Genomic DNA, 13290 nt, shown 5'->3' on the forward strand with positions numbered 1-13290 from the left:
AACAATCAGAAAAACTCAGAATGTGAGACCTACAAGATTGCGGACCCTGGATTTTTCAAATATTCAATATGATGGCAAATAAAACAAAAAGGCAAGTGATTGTTCTCATTTAAAAGAGACTCAAGAGACATGGCAACCAGAATTAAAGCATGATCATCAAATGAATCCTGTTTTCAAAAATAAAATAACTAAAGCCACAGTCACAGAATCTATTTTGGAGAATGAGAAATTTACATATCAACCATGATTTAGACAATATTATTGATTTAAGTCAATTTTCTTAAGCAAGCTCTTGCTGTTCTGTGCTGTTGAGGCAGTATCAACTCATAGTGATCCTACAAGGCGTTCCAATAGCAGCTGATGGATTTGAAATGCTGACCTTGCGGTTACCAGTTCAGTGCTTATTCTACCATGCCACACTAGGACGCCTTACTATATATTGTTGTTAAGTGTTATCAAGTTGGTTCTGAATCAGCGACCCTGAATAGGGCTTTAGAGGCTTTAAATCTTTGTGGAAACAGAAAGCCTCATATTTCTTCCATAGAGCGGCTTTTGAGCTCGAATCTCAGATCTTGTGGTTCACAGTCCAGTGCTTATCTTGTGGAACCACAGTGCTCCCATTCTTATGTATTTGTTGTTGTTAAGTGCCATCGAGTTGGTTCTGACTCATAGCGACCCTATATAGGGTTTCCGAGGAGCAGTTGGTGGGCTTGAACTACCAACTTGTGGTTTACAGTCCAGTCTGATCATACTGTGCCCCACCACCAGGAGTCCATTCTTATGTGCAGCAATAGTACTTTTGGTAAAATGTCATGATGTATGCAAATTACTTTAACTAGCATATATATATATTTGTTGAAATATTTTAATTTGTATTCCATCAATTTCCAGTTCCTTGTTCTTTGCCAGTTCCTTCACTGCACCTTGGACTTCCTCCTTCAGTATCATTGGCTCTTGATCATATGCTACTTCTTGAAATGGTTGAACATTAACCATTTCCTTTTGGTACAGTGACTCTCTATTCCTTCCATCTTCCTTTGTTGCTGTATGCTTCATTCAATATTTTGTCCATAGAATCCTTTAGTGTTTCAAGTCAAGGCTTCAGTTTTTTCTTCAAATCTTTCAGCTTGAGAAATGCTGAAAGTGTTCTTCCCTTTTGGTTTCCTAACTCCATGTCTTTTCACATTTCATTATAATACCAGACTTCATCTTCTTGAGCTACCCTTTGTAATTTCTATTCAGCTCTTTTACCTCCTCATTTCTTTAATTTGTTTTAGCATCTCTACAGTAAATAACAAGTTTCAGAGTCTCTTCTGACATCCATTTTGGTCTTTAGAATTGAGGTATTTGAGTTCTGGTTTTGGAGGAGAATATTGAAAGTACATTGGACTGCCAAAAGAACAAACAAATCTGTGTTGGAAGCACTACAGACAGAATGCTCCTTCAAAGTCATGAGGTCATGATGGCCAGATAGCATCTTTTATGCTTCAGACATACTATCAGGAGGGACCAGTCCCTGGAGAAGGACATCATGCATGGTAAAGTGGAGGGTGAGTGAAAAAGGAAAACAACTAACAATATGAACTGGCACAGTGGCAGCAATGGGCTCAAAAGTAGCAACCATTCTGAGATTGGCACAGGAGCAGGCAGGGTTTCATTCTGCTGTGCATAAAGTCTCTGTGAGTCCGTACTGACTCAACAGCACTTCACACCAACAGCATACATATCTATCAAACAGTTCAACTATACATTTCTATCTGTCTATATTTCCTGCAAGGTCAATGGTTCAAGCTTACCAGCTTACTCTTTGGAAACCCTATACAGCGTCACTATGGGTCAGAATCGACTCAACGGCACTTAACAACAACATTTATGTTGTTGTTATTGTTAGGTGCCATGGAGTCGGAACCGACTCATAGCGACCCCATGCACAGCAGAACGAAACAATGTCCGATCCTGGGCCAACCTCACTACCGCTGCCACACTTGAGTCCATCAATGATGCCATCTGGCCAATCCATCTCGTTGTGGGTCTTCCTCTTTTTCTCCGACCCTCCATCTTACCAAGCATGATATCCTTCTCCAGCAACTATTCCCTCCTGGCAATATGTCCAAAGTATGAGAGATGAAGTTTAGCCATCTTGGCCTCCATGGAGCACTCTGGCTGCACTTCTTCAAAAACAGATATATTGGTACTTTTGGCAGCCCATGGAACTTTCAGTATTCTCCTCCAACACCACAACTCAAAGGCATCAATTCTTCTACAATCTTCCTTATTCACTGTCCAGCTTTCGCATCCATATGAGGTTATTGAAAATACCATGTCTTGGGTCAGGTGCACCTTAGTCCTCAGCTGACATCTCTGCTCTTCAACACTTTAAAAAGTTCCTGTGCAGCAGATTTGCCCAATGCAAAATGTCGTCTGATCTCTTGACTGCTGCTTCAGCAAATGTTGATAGTTGATCCAAGAAGAATGGAGTCCTTCCCAACTTCAATCTTTTCTCCGTTGATAAGAATGTTGTTTATTGGTCCAGTGGTGAGGATTTTTGTTTTCTATCTATTTAAAAGCAGAGAATACCAGACAGAAAGATGTTTACCTATTATGTTTTACTGACTATGCAAAGGCATTCAACTGTGTGAATCATAACAAATTATGGATAACATTGGGAAAGAATAGGAATTCCTGAGCATTTAATTGTGCTCATGCAGAACTTGTAGACTAACACACAGTCATTTGAACAGAACAGACGGATACTGTGTGGGTTAGGGTTAGGAGAGGTGCATGTCAGGATTGTATCCTTTTACCAGACTTATTAAATCGGTATTCTGAGCAAATTATGTGAGAAACTGGACTATATGAGAAGAACACAGCATCAGAATGGGAAGAAAATGCATTAATAACCCATGATATGCAAATGACACAAACTTGTTTGCTACAAGTTAGAGAGCTTGAAGCACTTACTAATGAATGAAGATCATAATGGGTTACACCTCAACATACAGAAAACAAAAGTCCTGTTAACTATACTATCATACCTGGACCATAAGCAACATCATGATAAAAGGGGAAAATGTTGAAGTTGTCAAAGATTTCATCATATTTGGATTCACAGTCAATTCACCCATGGAAACAGCAGTCAAGCAATCACATGACATATTGCATTAGGAAAATTTGCTTCAAAAGATCTGTTTAAAGTGTTAAAATGCAAAAATGCCATTTTAAGGACTAAGGTGTGCCTAACCCAAGCCATGGTATTCTCAATCACCTCATATACATGCAAAAGCTGAACAATTGATAAAGTATACCCAAGAAGAATTAACACATTTGAATTATGGTGTTGACAAAGAATACTGAGAGTATCATGGACTTCCAAGAATGAACAAATCTGTCTTGAAAGAAGTATAGCCAGATTGCTCCTTAAAAGCAAGGAAGGCTAGACTTCATTTCATGTACCTTGGAAATGTTATCAGGAGGGCTCAGTCCTTGGAGAGGGACATAATTCTTGATAAACTAGAGGGTCCGAAAAAAATAGGAAGATCCTCAACAACATGGATTGGCACAGTGACTGAAACAATGGGCTTAAACATAACAACAATTAAGAGGAGGGCACAAGACTGGGTAATGTTTTCTTCTGTTGTATGTGGGGTCACTATGAGTCAGAACTAACTCTATGGTGCTTAACAGCATATCTGTGTGTGTGTGTGTGTGTGTGTGTGTGTGAATTCTCTCTCTTTTGCTTGTACTACGTGTGTATACAAGGGGGCTTCAAAAAAACTGTGGAATAATTCCATCATCTTTTAATTCAATTTTTCCACAAACTTTTTGAAGCTTCCTAATATATTCATGACTCTGTACTCCTTCCATCCTGTTTTGTTGCTGTCTGCATCGTTCAATCGCATAGTCGTTACAAGTTGGGTTGCTAACCTCATGGTCAGCAGTTCAAAACTACCAGCAGTTCCGTGGGAGAAAGATGAGGCTTTCTGCTCCTGTAAAGATTTACAGCCTCAGAAACCCTGTACAGAGTTGCTATGGGTGAGAACTGACTCGATGGCACTTAACAACAATATATTCATACACAAAATTAAATAAAAAAAATATTGCTACTAGACCTAGATAGAGGGTATGTAGAGAAACAATAGCTTCACATTTTAGTGTTTTTTGTTTAATAAAGGTTTCTATGATCTTATAGCAATACTTTGTGATTCAACCTCATACAGATAGACAGTTGACCCTTGAACAAGACAGGTTTGAACTGCACAAACTCCTATTGTGGTGAGTTTAAGTGTTGTATCTGCATAAGCACTGCCCTGGGGGAAATGTTCATGAAAAGATAAGAATCACATGGCGTTTTAAGTGGTTGTTCTCAGCTCTTCAACTCAGCACAATAACAACAGGGGGGAAAAAAGTCAAATATAAATGGAACCTTGCAATTCAAACCAATGTTGTTTAAAGGTCAGTTGTATATTATACACTTTTTGACTTTGCAGAAAGTACACTCTCTCAACTCCCACTCACCTTTGCTGTTCAGGGGTCAATTGTATATAGAATTCTTTCTATATTATCATTCTATATCTACATATAAAGAATTCATACACACACAGGTATACATGTATATCGAGAAAATCCATATACATGTACACATATATTTAGACAGAGACAGATGTATATGTAGATAGAGAGTAATAATTGTTAAAAATTGGTGGGTTTGGGGAAAGACTATATGAGTATGGAAAGTACAATTATTTCTTCTTCTGTAGATTTTCAAAGTTTATAAATTAAAAATTTTAAATGAAATAAACAGCTGGTAAGTGAAAAGTCAATCAAGTTCTAAAGGTAGATGTGCATTTTCAGTCGATGTTAACCCACCACCTCCACATATAAAAGAAATAATATTAAGTCCTAGAAAAATGTAGAAAGTACTAAAGTTACTAATGAATTCATAAAGGTAGTTTGGTCATAATTATTTGTAGTACACTATTCCTCACCTATGAAAATGCATTATATCAGAATTGCTTGGGCAACATTTTCAAAGGACCATTCTAGACCATCCTAAGCAGGGACTAAGGGAGAAGGAGAAGGAGGACGTATGTATAGAGTGAAAAGACCTCTGATGTATTTCTAGTATTGCCCTCACCAAGTGAGAATTGCTAATTTTATCCTTAAAAAACATGATGAGAGTTAATTGATGGAAGTCAGACATAAAGAACACTATGAGATGAATATGGAACATGATGGACAATGGGGTTGAGGAGGTAACAACATCCTAGGAGTGTTTCAAGACACCATGAAAATAGGGTTAGAAATCAGATGCTATTAGTTCTTAGTTCTAGAACCTTCTCTCAAGACCTGTGAAATATCACCAGTCTTCTGATTACTCACCCAAAAAATGGAGCCGGACAATTATCCTGGATTTACCCACCTACAAATTTAAAGGGTCTCGATCACCTTTTTTCAATTTTGGGGTACATAATTGCAAGTCAACAGATAGATATAGTTGAACAGAAAGGTTTGGGAGAATCAATTTCTAATGCTCTATATTTATTTCTTATCATAATCAAGTAAATTTACTAGTCTTCATTTGCTTATTATTCTTGTAGATATTAAGCACCTACTATGTACCCAGCACTATGGTAAGTGCTCAAGGTATGGCAGTAAATGAGATGGATGAAATTATCAAAGAAACAATTCTGCCTACACAGATCTTAAATCAAATGGTAGAAAATCACACTAAAACCATCATTTCAGTTAGAAATGTTTGACAATGCTCAAAGTAGTTTCCATTCCTCCTGAAACCCACTACAATTACAGTGAATGAGTTTTTAAAAAATATCAGGTCCACAGTCACATAGATAATGAAAGAGGGAACAGCAGCAACTGTTTTAAAAGTTGGAAAAATAATAGTCAAGTCGGAACTAACTTGTCACTTGCAAGAAAGCTGGATTCTAAGCTGTCAGTTGGCAAGGCTAAAAGACAACCTACTGAGAGTTTATGGTTACATACTGAGACCCTCTTAGACTTCTTCCCTCACTTTCCTCCCACTATTCTGACCACAGGATTACCTTACAATGAAACCTGCAGTTGACAGACCCAACCATATAAATTGAGCTGCCCCAAAACTTTTAGTGTCTCTTTCCTGTATATGGGCAGACAGCCCAGGATCTCCAAACAGTTAATGGAATATTCTAATAGGAAAGTACAAATCAAAATAGGCTAGCATAAAAAAAAGCAACTAGGAAGAAACAAAGACTACACAGAAGGGGGGTAAAAAACTCCGTAATTAATATCTTCTAAGATTTCAAGGTAATTAGATATTATAACATATTTTGGTAATTAATATAGAACTGAATGCTGTATTTTTAAATTGCATCCAGAGAACAAAAAATGAACTCTTAGATATTGAAAAAATGTTATTAAGTGCCGTCAAGTTGGTTCTGACTCACAGTGACCCTGTATAGGGTTTCTGTGGCTTTAAATCATAGTGATAGCAAAAAGCCTCATCTTTCTCCCCAAGAAAACAGGTGGGACTTTGTAGTTTGCAGTCCAGTGCTTATCATATGGAGTATAAAAGAAAACAAAGTGGGAGTTTAAAATACAAAGTTGAGAAAACCTTCTAGAATGTAAATCAGAACCACAAAGACATGGAGAGAGAATAAGAAAAAAGAAAATGAGATGTGTCTAATCCAAGAAGGTCAGAATCTGAAAAATGGTAGTTCCAAAAAGAGGGAACAGAGAAAAAGGAGGAAATTATCAAAGAATCAATTTGAAGAAATTTTCCAGAATGAAAGGCAATGACTTTCCAGACTGAAAGGGCCTATCGAGCTCCCAACACAATAGATGAAAACAAATCTACACTGAGACGTATTGTTTTGAAATTATGGAACCCTGTGGACAAACAACATTCTGAAAGCTTTCAGAAAGGAGAAATTCATGCTGATGACGGCCTGGATTCTGGTATTTTTCAGTAGAAATAGTAGATGTAAACAGCTTTGTGACTGACTGGATTGTGTGATTGAAGAAGGAAGATGTGAGACGGACATTGTATTTCTTGTTTTGGACAATGGGTGAATAAGGATGCCATGAATTAACATACAGAAGAGAAACAACAGATTCGGAGAAAATGGAATTATTTCTGTGTTGGAAATTGAAGCGAAATGGACACAAGGCCACTGCAGATATGAACATGGAGCTCAGGAGAAAATGCACTGCTGGTGATAAAGACAGATAAATCAGCATAGAAATGGCAGTTGATGCTTGGGGGTACATGAGATTACCCAAGAAGTGAGTGTAAAGAGTGACCAAATCAAAGGGAGAGTCTGGAGGCATATAAATAAGGAAGAAGAGGAACCTGCAAAGAGGGGTGTTAAGAGAGAGCAGGCAGAAAAGTAGGAAGAAACCCTATGTATATACTGTGTTGTTGTTTGTTATTAAGCATCATCGTGTCACTTCAGACTCATAACAACCATGTTTAGGGTTTCAAAGGAACACTTGTCTGTCAGTTTGTCATACTGTGGTGGCTTGTGAGTTGCTGTAATTCCAGAAGCTATGCCACAGGTATTTCAACCTGAGGTGCTCATTTTCCGGCACTGTATCTGACAGTGTTTCTCTGCTGTTCATAAGGTTTACAATGACTAAATATTTGGAAGTAGTTTGTCACTCCTTCTTCCTAGTCTGTCTTCGTCTGGAAGCTCATCTGAAACCTGTCCACCATGGGTAACCCTGCTGGTATTTGAATGATGCAGAAAGCATAAAAAGAAGAGTGAAGGAATACACAGAGTCACTGTACTAAAAGGAAATGGTTGATGTTCAACTGTTTCAAGAGGTAGCATATGACCAAGAACCAATGATAATGAAGGAAGAAGTCCAAGTTGCATTGAAGGAATTGGCAAAGAACAAGGGACCAGGAATTGATGGAATCAAAATTGAAATCTTTCAAGAACGTGAGTTGGCAACAGAGGCACTCACACATCTATGCCCAGAAAATTGGAAGACAACTATCTGGCTGACTGATTGGAAGAGATCCGTATTTGTGCCTATTCCAAAGAGAGGTGACCCAATGGAATATGAAAATCATCGGACAATATTTTTGATATCCCATGCAAGTAAAGTTTTACTAACGGTAACACAGAAACGGCTGCAAGCATACATTGACAGAAAACTTCCAGAGGATCAAACTGAATTCAGAAGAGGCCATGGAATGAGGGATATCATTGCTGATGTCCAATGGATCTTGGCTTGAAGTAGAGAATACCAGAAAGATGTTTACCTGTGCTTTATTGCTCCACAAAGGCTTTCAATTGTGTGGATCATGACAAGCTATGGACAACAATGTGAAGTATGAATATTCCTGAACACTTAATTGTGCTCATGAGGAACCTATACATGGACCAAGGGGCAGTTGTTCAAACAGAACATGGAACACTGAATGGTTTTAAATAAAAAAAGGTGAGTGACAGGGTTGTATTCTTTCACCATACTTATTCAACTTGTATATCGAGGAAATACTCTGAAAATCTAGGTTATATGAAGAAAAACGTGGCATCAGGATTGGAGAAAGACTCATTAACAACCTGTGATATGCAGATGATACAACCTTGATTGCTGAAAGTGAAGAGGACTTAAAACATTTACTGATGAAGATGAAAGAGCACAGCCTTCAGTATGGATTGCATCTCAAAGTAAAGAAAACAAAAATCCTCATCACTGGACCAATAAACAACATTCCGCCATCAACATTCATGGAAGCAGCGGTCAAGAAATCAAATGACATATTGCATTAGGCAAATCTGCTGCATAAGACCTTTTGAAAGTGTTGAAGAGCAAAGATGTCAGCTTGAGGACTAAGGTGCACCTGACCCATTCCATGGTATTTTCAATAACCTCATATGCTTGCAAAAGCTGGACAGTGAATAAGGAAGACCGTAGAAGAATTGATGCTTTTGAGTTATGGTGTTGGAGAAGAATATTGAAAGTGACATGGTCTGCCAAAAGAACCAATAGATCTGTGTGTTGGACTAAGTGCAACCAGAATGCTCCTTGGAAGCCATGATGGTCAAACTTCGTCTCTCATACTTTGGGCATATTGTCAGGAGGGACCAGTTTCTGGAGAAGGATATCATATTTGGTAAGGTGGAGGGTCAGAGAAAAAGAGGAAGACCCCAAGTGAGATGGATTGGCAAATTGGAAATGGGCTCAAGCATGGCAACAATTGTGAGGTTGGCCCAGGATCAGGCAGTGTTTCATTCTGTTGTACATAGGGTTGCTATGAGTCGGTACTGACTCGATGGCACCTAACAACAATAACCTGTATGTTTCAACTGTCAACCTTAGGGTTAGCAGTCCAGTGCTTATCTTACAGTGGCACACCAAGACTCCATGTATTTACTATGTTTTTGTTGTTAAGTGCTGTTGGGTCAATTCTGACTCATACTGACCCTGTATAGGGTTTCTAAGGAGAAGCAAGTGAATTTAAACTACCTGCCTCATGGCTCAAACCAACCTTGAAGTCTATTGCTTTAGCCCACAGCGCCACACCAGGACTCCATGTATGGGATTCAGTAAACAGCGTTATGATAAACTACAAAGCAACTGAAGTTATCAAGGATTTAATTCTTCTTTGATCAACAATCAATATCCATGAAAGTAATCGTCAAGAAATCAAACAACATATGCATTGGGCAAATCTGTTGCAAAAGATCTTCAACTGCCAATTCTATTATCACTTTGATGACTAAGGTGCACTTAACCCAAGTGATGATCTTTTTAATTGTTTCATATACATGCAAAAGCTAGACAATGAAAAAAGAAAACCAAAGAAGAATTGATACATTCTACATGTGGTGCTGGCGAAAAACATTGAATGTACTATGGACTTTCAGAAGAACAAACAAGATGTCAGGATGGTGACACTTTGTCTCACTTACTTTTGACAAGGCATCGGGGAAGGAAAACATACGTGGTAAAATAGAAGGCCAGTAAAAAACAGGAAAATCCTCAGTAAGATAGATTGACACAGAGGCTGCTACAGTGAGCTCCAACATAGCAATGTTTGTAAAATGGGTACAAGACCAGGCAACATTCTGTTCTACACAGGGTCAGAACTGAGTGGACAGTACCTAATAACACCAACATGGGGGGCCAAGGAAGAAAACGTTTACCAGTATCAAACAATACTGAAAGAATAACTGGGACAGGGATGAGAACATCTGGCCTGGTCTTGGTGTGGCTTTGTAGGATAAGCATTGGATTAATAACTACAAGTTCAAACCCACCAGTTGCTCATTGGAAACCCTATGAGTCAGAACTGACTCAACAGCACTTAACAACAACAGGGACTACTAGTAAGCTTGACAAAAGCCATTTCCATGGAACAATGAGGTGATCTTAAGAGTGAGTGAGCCAAGACATTCATTTGGTGGTGGTGGCGATTGTGTGTCACCAAGTCGGTTCAGACTCATGGCGACCCTGGATATAGTGATTCCGAGGCTGTAAATCTTTATGGGAGCAGAAAGTCTCTTCTTCTCCCATGGAGCAAACTGGTAAATTCGAAATAGTGACTTTGTAGTGCAGTCTGACTCCGTAATCCACTATGCTACTAAGGCATTCATTTAAACAGATAATAATAACAACACGTTTTTTTAAGAGTTTGTTATGGGCTAGATACTATGTTATCTCTGGTTGCATAGTGGTTATGAGTCAGGTTGCTAACCTCAAGGTCAGCAGTTCGAAACTACCAGCTGTTCTGCTGGAGAAAGATGAGGGTTTTTTGCTCCCATGAAGATTTACGGCTTCGGAAACCCTATACAGGGTTGTTATGAGTCAGAACTGAATCCATAGCACATAACCACCACTACCATGAGGTGGAATTGACTTCACGCAGTTAATTTTTTTGTTTGGCTATACAAGAAAAAGGAACTCTTGTGGCACTATAGGATAAGCACTAGACTGCTAACCCCAAAGTTGGTGGTTCAAGCCCACCAGCTGCTCCTTGGAAACCATATGCAGGATTGTTGAGTCGGAATCGACTCCACAGCACACAACCACCACCACCATGTATGTTATGTCATTTAATCCTTAAATAAATGTCATCTTCATGATCATCATTTCTCAGATATAATTACTCAAAGCTGCCAGACTAGGCTTGAAAGTCAAGGAGTCTGACTCCAGAGTGGTGGTGGTGGTTATGTGCTATGGAATCAGAACTGACTCATAGCGACTCCTGTACAGGGTTTCCAAGGCTGTAAATCTTTACAGGAGCAGAAAGCCTCACCTTTCTCCCACGGAACAGCTGGTAGTTTCGAACTGCTGACCTTAAGGTTCACAGCCCGATTCATAAGCACTATGCTACCAGAGCTCCTTACAAACTCTTAAATATTACACTATGCCATCTAAATGACCTACCAAAACAGTACATATTATTGACTATTTATGAGTTGGGACTGACTCGATGGCACACCACCACCACCATTTAAGAAGCCTACCATGAGCTGGGCACTATTTCCTGGGCAAGTGACACAACAGTGTTTAAACCGAGTCCCTGACCTCATAGAATATACTTGCTAGTGGAGGAGATAGATAACAAACAAATAAAAAATACATGTATATTTTCAGTACTTGGTAACAAAGGGTAAATGGAGAGGTATTTTGTTTTAGATCCTTTGACCAAGAAGGCCTTTCTAAGATGACTTTTCAGCAGAAATTTTAATGAGTTAGGGATTGCGCCATTAGAAAAGGCATTCAAAGCAAAAGAGAAGGATGTGCAATGACTAGGGTAGGGATGAGCTTGACAAACTCACAGGTCTAAGACCTTAGCTGAGTGAATGAGGGTAAAGTGGTAAGCCTTGAAGTGGGAACTACATCATGTGTAGCATTATACTTAAGAGTTCAGCTGTTCTAGGCATGACAGAAATCTTTTTGAGGACTTTGAGCAGGCCTTAGAGTCCTGATGCAGTGCTGTAGGATAAGCACTGGACTACTAAGTGCAAGGTTAGCAGTTCAATCCCATCAGCTGCTCCTCTGAAACTCTATATGTTAAATGCTGGTACTTAACAAGAAGAGACACTTTCACATACTAGTTTGTGATAGAGCCCAGTCTTCCAATTTTGTGCTCATTATTTTTTCCATTATTCTCTAGAATTTGGCTACTGAGCATTTGAAATGTATCCAGTCCATATTAATATGTATTGTACGTTTGAAATGCACGCTGGATTTCAAAGATTTAGTGAAAACATAAGGATGTAACAGATTTCATTAATAATATTTATTTTATTATATGCTGAAGTGGTACTACTTTAAAAATCTCAGATTAAATAAGATAGAATATTCAAATTAATTTTACCTGTTTCTTTTTTGTAAGTGTAACTACTAAAAATATTTGAATTATGAGGATGAGTCAAAAATTATCCACAATCTGGATACATTAAAATGACCATCCACATCCATGGCTGATGACAACATTCAGCGTACACAGGAAATGATTCTGTTGAATAGATGAGTGACAGTAGATTATGTGGCAAATCATTTGCAAATCAGTCATGTCTCTGCCTATGAAATAATCAACAACAGACGTGGGTTTTGAAAAATTTGTGAGAAATAGCTACCGAAACAACTCACGGAAAAGCATAAACAGTGTTTGGTCATCTGTAGACAAATGGAGACAAACATTGCAGAGACGAAGTACACGCAGCTGAAAACATCCGTGATGGCACCTAATGGAAGAAATCTGTGAAGCAAACCATGGAGGAGCAGATCATCCGTGTCTATGAGTAAGAGAACATCAAGAAGAATCTGAGTGATTCCGAACAGGATTTTCTAGAAGGAAAGATTACAGCAATTGATAAGCATGGGAAGAAAATGTCTTCCACAGGAATGATGGAGCGAGATCTCGGGGGTGAAGTACAGAATATGCTGGAAAGATTTGGAGCTGACATTAACAAGGCTCTTCTTACAAAGAAAAAGAAATTAGAACTGTATACCCAGGCTGCTCTCAAAAACAGTAACCAGAAAATTGAAAATGTTTGGAAAGCACAAGAACAAAGACAGAAACTTAGCCAGAAATATTCTCAGCAGTTTCAGAGTTTGTTTCAGCAGTGGGATATGGATATGCAGAAAACTGAGGAACAAGAAAAAACACTGACTGATATGTTTCAACAACCACAAAAGATTTTTCAACAATGTAGAATTGTTCAGAGCCAGAGACTGAAAGCAGTTAAACAGTTATATGAGCAGTTTGTAAAGAGTATGCAGGAAATGGAGAATAATCATGAAAATCTTCTGAGTGGTGCACAAAATGAA

General features: G+C 38.5%; 1 pseudogene; it reads left to right on the plus strand.

Moving 5' to 3' along the window:
* The first annotated feature begins 5228 nt into the window (after nt 1-5228).
* On the plus strand, nt 5229-13290 carry LOC102813098 (annotated as a pseudogene).

This window comes from Chrysochloris asiatica, unplaced genomic scaffold, assembly GCF_000296735.1.
Source record: "Chrysochloris asiatica unplaced genomic scaffold, ChrAsi1.0 scaffold00010, whole genome shotgun sequence".
NCBI classification, from domain to species: domain Eukaryota; kingdom Metazoa; phylum Chordata; class Mammalia; order Afrosoricida; family Chrysochloridae; genus Chrysochloris; species Chrysochloris asiatica.